The sequence below is a fragment of the Pongo pygmaeus genome, chromosome 1, assembly GCF_028885625.2.
Source record: "Pongo pygmaeus isolate AG05252 chromosome 1, NHGRI_mPonPyg2-v2.0_pri, whole genome shotgun sequence".
Lineage (NCBI taxonomy): Eukaryota > Metazoa > Chordata > Mammalia > Primates > Hominidae > Pongo > Pongo pygmaeus.
Genome location: NC_072373.2, coordinates 145,034,931 through 145,041,885, shown reverse-complemented (window position 1 = coordinate 145,041,885; position 6,955 = coordinate 145,034,931). Strand labels below are relative to the sequence as shown.

At 40.4% G+C, this 6,955-nt stretch overlaps 1 protein-coding gene across 5 annotated transcripts in view; it reads left to right on the top strand.

The window, feature by feature from the left end:
• The window catches only part of DNAI3 (dynein axonemal intermediate chain 3), a 73,785-nt gene continuing 66,830 nt past the window's right edge, over positions 1-6,955 (top strand). For 2 of the 5 annotated variants that reach the window (XM_054478126.2, XM_063653450.1), the window contains exon 1: positions 1-968. The gene's annotated coding sequence lies outside the window, so the exon portion shown is untranslated. The remainder of the gene's footprint in view (positions 969-6,955) is intronic. The other 3 variants (XR_010124149.1, XM_063653449.1, XM_063653447.1) reach the window with 2 other exon arrangements.

The window sequence follows — 6,955 nt, the reverse complement described above, 5'->3', positions numbered from 1 at the left end:
ATGAGCCACCGCGCCAGCCCCCTGAAGTCTCATATGTTATAAATGATCAGCCTCTTCTCAAAGATTTTATTTAAATTGGGTGTAAAAATTTATTTACACCAATTACAGCAGTCAATTACATTACTTTATTAAATTCTGCCACTTTACAAATGAGACAGTTATAATTATTTTTTAAGGGAAAGGAGGAGAACAGTGTTCAGAGAGTTGAGCGTCACTGTATGAATCCCACCGGACTCCTAATCACAGATAAAATGAACCTTGGGTTACTCACGGATTCAAGTTTCTTCCCCGGAGACTCATACTTACAGCTTGAGTCAAATTCTAAACAAAAGTTATTCCGGCAAGAGGGAAATGTAACCCATTAGGGTTCTGGGGCGCCCACGACACCCAGTGGAGCGCAGCTTCCTCTCCACTCCCTAGGAGGGCCCAGCTCGCTGCAGGGGGTGGGCAGGAAAGCTGCCCGAAAGGATTCTGAGCGGGCAGCCTTCTTAACATTTTCTCTCCTGGTTCCTAGGGTCCACACCCCAAAAAGATTCTTCTCTGGGTGAGATTGCGGTGGGTGTGAGGCATGGACCGAGCCTGTTAGACCTGGGGTCAGGCCGGGCTACTGTCATTAATATACCTAAGCCACAAAACTCTTTCCTTGGTAGTGGAAAGCTGCTGGCCTCACCGGGTTCGCGTTAGTGACGTCACATCGTGGCAACCAATCATAAGTCGGCTTTGAAAGACACTGTTAGGGAGCGGACATTGTATTGGTAGAGGTCCTCTGTCAATCTCGCAGAGGAATCGCCTCTTTTCTCTTAGCGACAGATGCGTCCTGGCAACAGTCGGCAGAGTTGCTGCGGTTTGTGCCCTTGCGATTTGTTTTTCTGAGAGAAGAGAGTCAAACTCCCACCTCCAGCTCTCGAAGGAGCTTTTCCCGAGGGCACTGCAAAGAGGCTCCTTTTCCTTCAGATCAGCAGTATCAGGTAAGAGAAGCTCTGAATGGGAAAGGCGGCGTGGAAAACAAGTATTTTACTCACTCTTTCAAGGGTATTTGAACACTCGCTGTGTCAGCAACGTGCTAGGCTAGTGGCAGTGAAGACTACAAAAAATATAAATCTCTCCCTGCTTTAAAGAGCTTCCAGCCTAGTGAGGGAAACAAAAATAGCAACGAGAAAGTAGTTAACGACACTCTAAGAACTTTGAGGGCATGTACTGTCTTGTTCCCATGTGTATACACCCAGTGACTATCATATTGCCTCGTACATAGTAGGAGCTCAATAAACCATGAATGAGTGAGTTAATGAACGAATGAATGAATGCCAAAACAGCATGATTCTGATTATCTGTCTGGGGCGGGGGTCAAACAATATAAGATTAATGTGGGCTGAAATAGATTACTTCAGGACTGTTTAGAAAGGGCTGGAGTAGATAAACAGTGAGGAAGATGAACAGGGAACACAAACTCTTTGAAAGTAAGGACATTGTCTTATTCCCCTAGTGACTAGTTTACCCAGTACCTAATTGCTGCTCAATACTTTCTCCTTCTTCTTGTGTATGGTGAATGCTAAATGAATTCACAGCAATGTTTTAGGAAGCGCTGAGTTTGAAGCCCTCTGCCTTTGCAGAGGCCTGACATACGTAATTACACATAGTGTGATTGGAAAGTGTCAGGGAGAACAAGATTGTTTCAGCCTGAGTGAGGAAGTCAGGGAGGCTTCAGGCTTTGGGAGAAAAGTTCATAATTGCCTTGAATGATGAGAAAGATTGAAGCAAGCAGAGAGATGCCTGCATGGTGTGGACCAGGAGCAGCAGGAGGGGTGGGAGGGAAGGGGATTCTCCAGAGAGGGAGGTGGGAAAGTCCTGGACTATTTGGGAATGAATGGAAACCGTGTGAGGCTGGAATAGAACAGGAAAGGTTGACGCAGTGAGGCAGACTGTGAAAGTATTGAAGGCCATACTTACATGAGTTCGGACTCTATTTTGTTTTGCAAAGTCTGGTGTGTAGACCACAAGTGCAAGACTGTCTCACAATGCTTTTAAAAATGCAGAGCCCCAGGCTCAACCCAGACCAGCAAAATCAAAGGAGGTCCAGGAAATTTGCATTTCAAATGAGCTCCATTTCTACAATCTGGAAGAGAATGCTACTGTGAATGATAGGGACCCACAAAAGTCATTATACAGGGAAGAGACTTGATAAGAGATGCAATTTTGGAGAACTCTGAGGTTGGCCTCTTGAGTAGTTGTTCTGGTTAGAACAGAGGCAGAGAGGCCAGTTAAGTGTCCATGATCTAGGGCAGAGGATTCAGGGAGGAGAATCTGTGGATTTTTTAAATTACATATTTATTTTCACTAACCACCAATTGAAATGTATTCAATTGGTAACAAACCACAGTAGTACTCACAGGCCTGTGACTTTGTCAGCAACTCTTTTCATATTACATTATAGAGATTGTAAATATATTATTTATACTCATCATTAACTCACAATTAAGGTAGTTATTAGAACCACAGCTAGATTTTGTTATTTAACGTGTTAATAAAGAAGTACAAATTATTTTATCATAATTTAAAAAAATATTTTAATAACTATATTTCCATATAATCTGTCTTCTTTGTAATCTCATGTTTTTATTTGATGCATGGGCTTCACCAGGCTGCCAAAAGTTCATGGCACAAAACAGGGTTGGAGCTCCAGTTTTGGAGGACATGTTAAAGACCTGAACCAGAGGAGGCTGTGGGAGAGAAGGGCTTGGAATTCAGAAGATATTTGGAAGGGAGAAGTAATAGGATAGCATCTACTCAAATAAGTGAATATCCAATCTTGGAAAGAAGTGGAAATAGGTATGGAAGGAAGGAAACAAGAGTATAGACTAATAGACATTGTAGGAATAGTTGTCTCTAGGGGTGGATGTTGTATACTTGGCAAAATATGGCTGAAGGGCCCAGGAAAATCTTGAAGTTTAATCAGGGTCTTAGTGAAGATTTACTGAGAATCAATAGTTCTTGGAGACACATTTACCAGAGGCCCAAGATGTTAGTCTTGGGTTTTATTCTATATCAATGTTTGTTTGTTTTTTTTTAAAAAAAAGATATCCCTGGAGAGGTACCTCACACCTATATTTGCAGCATTTTGGGAGGCCGAGGCAGGAGGATTTCTTGAGGCCAGGAGTTCTAGATCAGCCTGGGCAACGAAGCCAGACCTCATCTCTTAAAATAAAAAGCCGGGTGCAGTGACTCATGCCTATAATCCCAGCACTTTGGGAGGCCGAGGCGGGCAGATCACCTGAGGTCAGGAGTTCAAGACCAGCCTGGCCAACATGGCAAAACCCCATCTCTACTAAAAAATAAAAAATTAGCTGGGCGTGTTGGTGGACACCTGTAATCCCAGCTACTTGGGAGGCTGAGGCAGGAGAATCGCTTGAACCCGGGAGGCAGAGATTGCAATGAGCTGAGATTATGCCATTGCACTCCAGCCTGGGTGACAGAGCGAGACTCTGTCTCAATTAAAATAAATAAATAAGTGTAGAAAGATGAAAAGCAAGCATGATGAGCTTATAAATTATTTGGGAAGAGGAAAGAGGATGATGACCACCTAGATGAGGTCAGCTAATTGAAGAAGACCTGGGAAGATAAGACTTTTGTAAGGAAGACCCCAGTTAAAGAGAAGGTGCCAGTGCTACAAGTCCTTTCATAATCAAGATCTCTTGGCTGGGAATAAGCCACACATACACACAGGCAACAAATGAGAACATGTAAACAGGTGTGTGCTATCAACCTAGATAGCAAACAGAGAGGGGGACTCTCTAAAATAAAATGTTTATTTGGGAATAGGCATTACAATGGGAAGATGCATGTGGTAGTAAACTATATGTATGTTCAAGGAGATAAAAGGACACAAAGGTTTTTAAAGGAAAAATGAGGAGGATTATATCATTGTCTTCAGATAGTTATCCTTGGCTACAGAGTCAGTGACAAGGGTGGCACCAGTCTGAGGTTGGACAGGCAGTTCCTGGGCAGATATCCTTGCAGAAGTATTTTTGTGTGTGTGTGTAGAGTGGCAATGGCCTTTATGCAAGGTTGTGATTCTGTATAGTCTTTTGTGATAGTTCTTGTTATCAGGCATTTGTGACATACGCTCCGTTCATGGCCTTCCCTAGCTCTGTTTGTCTGAGTTTTTAACACAAGTGGCTCCATGCTGATTCTGACAACTTTCACAATGCATTACATGAATAAAGTGAAGAGAGGAGATTAATAGCTGTTTAAATCACTGTATTATGACAATTTAATATATGTTACTTATGCCTTCATCTATAGTAGTTAACCTCCTGCATAATAGAAGCATCATAAAAGGATATAGTCATGGGCAAGTTGGAGAGTTAGTCTGGAAGCAGATCGTAGACAGCTGTGAATGCATTGTTCCTCGTAATCAAGTGGTGCACCATCACAGGTTTTGATCTGTTATGCAGGGGACTTACCCAATACACACTTTTGTCAACCTCTAATGTCTCTTGCTGTTAACATAGAATCTAGAAAATGTGACCTTTGTGCATTGATGGCAAAAGGTGTTCTGAAATTGGTAAATTAATTTACAAAGAAAATAAGTAGTGTTAATATCAAGAATATTTTTAATAAAAATGCTTAAACATTTCTAAGTGTTACCTTCCAAAATTTCTATTTTGAAATCTACTCAGCTCTAGAGGTTTGAAAACCAGTCAAAACACAAGCCACTGGGTTAGGCACAACATTGATTTTAGAAGTAGATGAATTATCTCTTCTGCTACTCTTTTTTTTTTTTTTTGAGATGGAGTCTGGAGCTCTGTCGCCCAGGCTGGAGTGCAGTGGCGTGATCTCGGCTCACTGCAAGCTCCGTCTGCCTCCTGAGTTCACACCATTCTCCTGTCTCAGCTTCTGGAGTAGCTGAGACTACAGGCGCCTGCCACCACGCCTGGATAATTTTTTTTGTATTTTTAATAGAGACGGGGGTTTCACTGTGTTAGCCAGGATGGTCTTGATCTCCTGACCTCATGATCTGCCCGCCTCAGCCTCCCAAAGTTTTGGGATTACAGGCGTGAGCCACTGCGCCTGGCCTCTTCTGCTACTCTTAATAATTACAAATTGATTTCAGCTGGGAACAGAAAAAAATGTTATGCACATTTCAAAGTAAACTTAGACTAAAGTAGGATTGGGTATTGAAAATTTTTTCATAATCTTTTAATATGCAACTTAATAGAAAAAAGTTTGTTAAATATAACACATTCATGAAATATTCAATTAATTTTATGAAAAAAAACTTCAGTAAGCCCTGCTATAATTTGAAAGTAATATCTTTTATTGGGGATTTGTTTTTAAAAAGAAAGATCTACATAAAAAATAAACCTTGAATATATGTGTTTATTGAAATTATACAGAGTATATTATTCATTTGGTTTCGATACCCCTAGTTAAAAGTGATTTATTTTCTAGACATAATGTTGGTAGGATTTTCATTATTTACAATTACTAAAATAAACTGCAAAATTTTGCCTGAAACTGAAATACAATATAAGGTGGCTACTCCCAAAGTAATCATTTTCCTTTCAGTGTAGACTATATTCACCTGGCTCACTTCAGCTTATGAATGTTTCTATCTATGGTGCCTAGAAATATAGATATTATGCTTTTTAATGAAGAAGAATTAAGACCCCTAAAAGCCTTTAGAACAACCTGGTCACTAGTACCTGGTCACTAGTCACTTTGCCCTTAGTCACTAGTCAGTAATTTAGACAGAAGTCAATTAATGTTTGTGAAAGTAGTAAATGAGCTGTTCAGGTAAGGCAGCTTGCATTAATGCACATTCCAATTTTGGTGCCTAATTTATTGCCGAAAATTTGACTTTGTTTTTCCCTGAAAACTGGAAACTCAAATTATGTACAGAGCATTTAATAGCAGCGTTTGAAAAGAACAGGACACTTGTTTACTTTGATTATTTGGGGATGATCGTAAACTGATACCTATATTCAAGTTTGATTCTACGGCAGCACTTCTTAATTCCTGGAACCTGTGGATATGTTACCATACGTGGCAAAGAAGTAAAGTCACAGATGAAATTAAGATCAGTGGAACTTAACATAGGGAGGTCATCCTGGATTATCTAAATAGGCCCAATGTAGTCACAAGGGTCCTTAAAAGTGAAAGAGAAAGAAGAGGTTAGAGTATGCTATGTGAGAAAGACTTAACTCTCCCTTCTGACTTTGAAGTTGGAGGATGGGGCCGCAAACCAAGAAATGCTGGTGGGCTCTAGAGATTGGAAAAGACAAGAAAGCAGATTCTCTCTTACAGGCTCTGGAAAGAAAGGAATGCAGCCCTGCTAACTCTGGTTTAAGCCCAGTGAGACCTGTGTCAGATATCTGAACTACAAAGCTGTAAGATAATAGATTTGTGTAGTTTTAAGTCACAAAATTTGTGGTAATTTGTTACAGCATTAAGAGAAAACTAATACAGCATGCATATAGATTATTCCACAGACCATTAGGTAGAAGCCTTTTGTTTAGACTGGAAATTCATAGGCTAAGCATGGCAGAAGGGAAGGAGGACCAAGGAGTTATTAATCTAACTTTTTTTTTTTTAGTATGTTCACTGTGCTAGTTACAGGGGTTACAAAAATTGGAAAGAAAATACAATCCCCATGCTCACAGAGTTGATAGTCCAGTTTGCAATCTAACTTCATATACCTTCAATTGAACTCCTGAACTTCTCTTTCAAATCTGCTCTTCCCATGGGATCTCCATCTCAATAAATAGCAACTCCATGCTTTCAATTTCTTAGGCAAAATTCATTGATGTTATCCTTCTCATAAGTGATATGTTCAAGTCACCAGTGAATCCTGTTGGGTCTACTTAACAAAACATACCCAGAATCCAGTCACTTTTCCCATCTCACTTTCACCTCCCTGATCTAAGCACCCTCATCTCTCCCATGAATTTTTAAATGT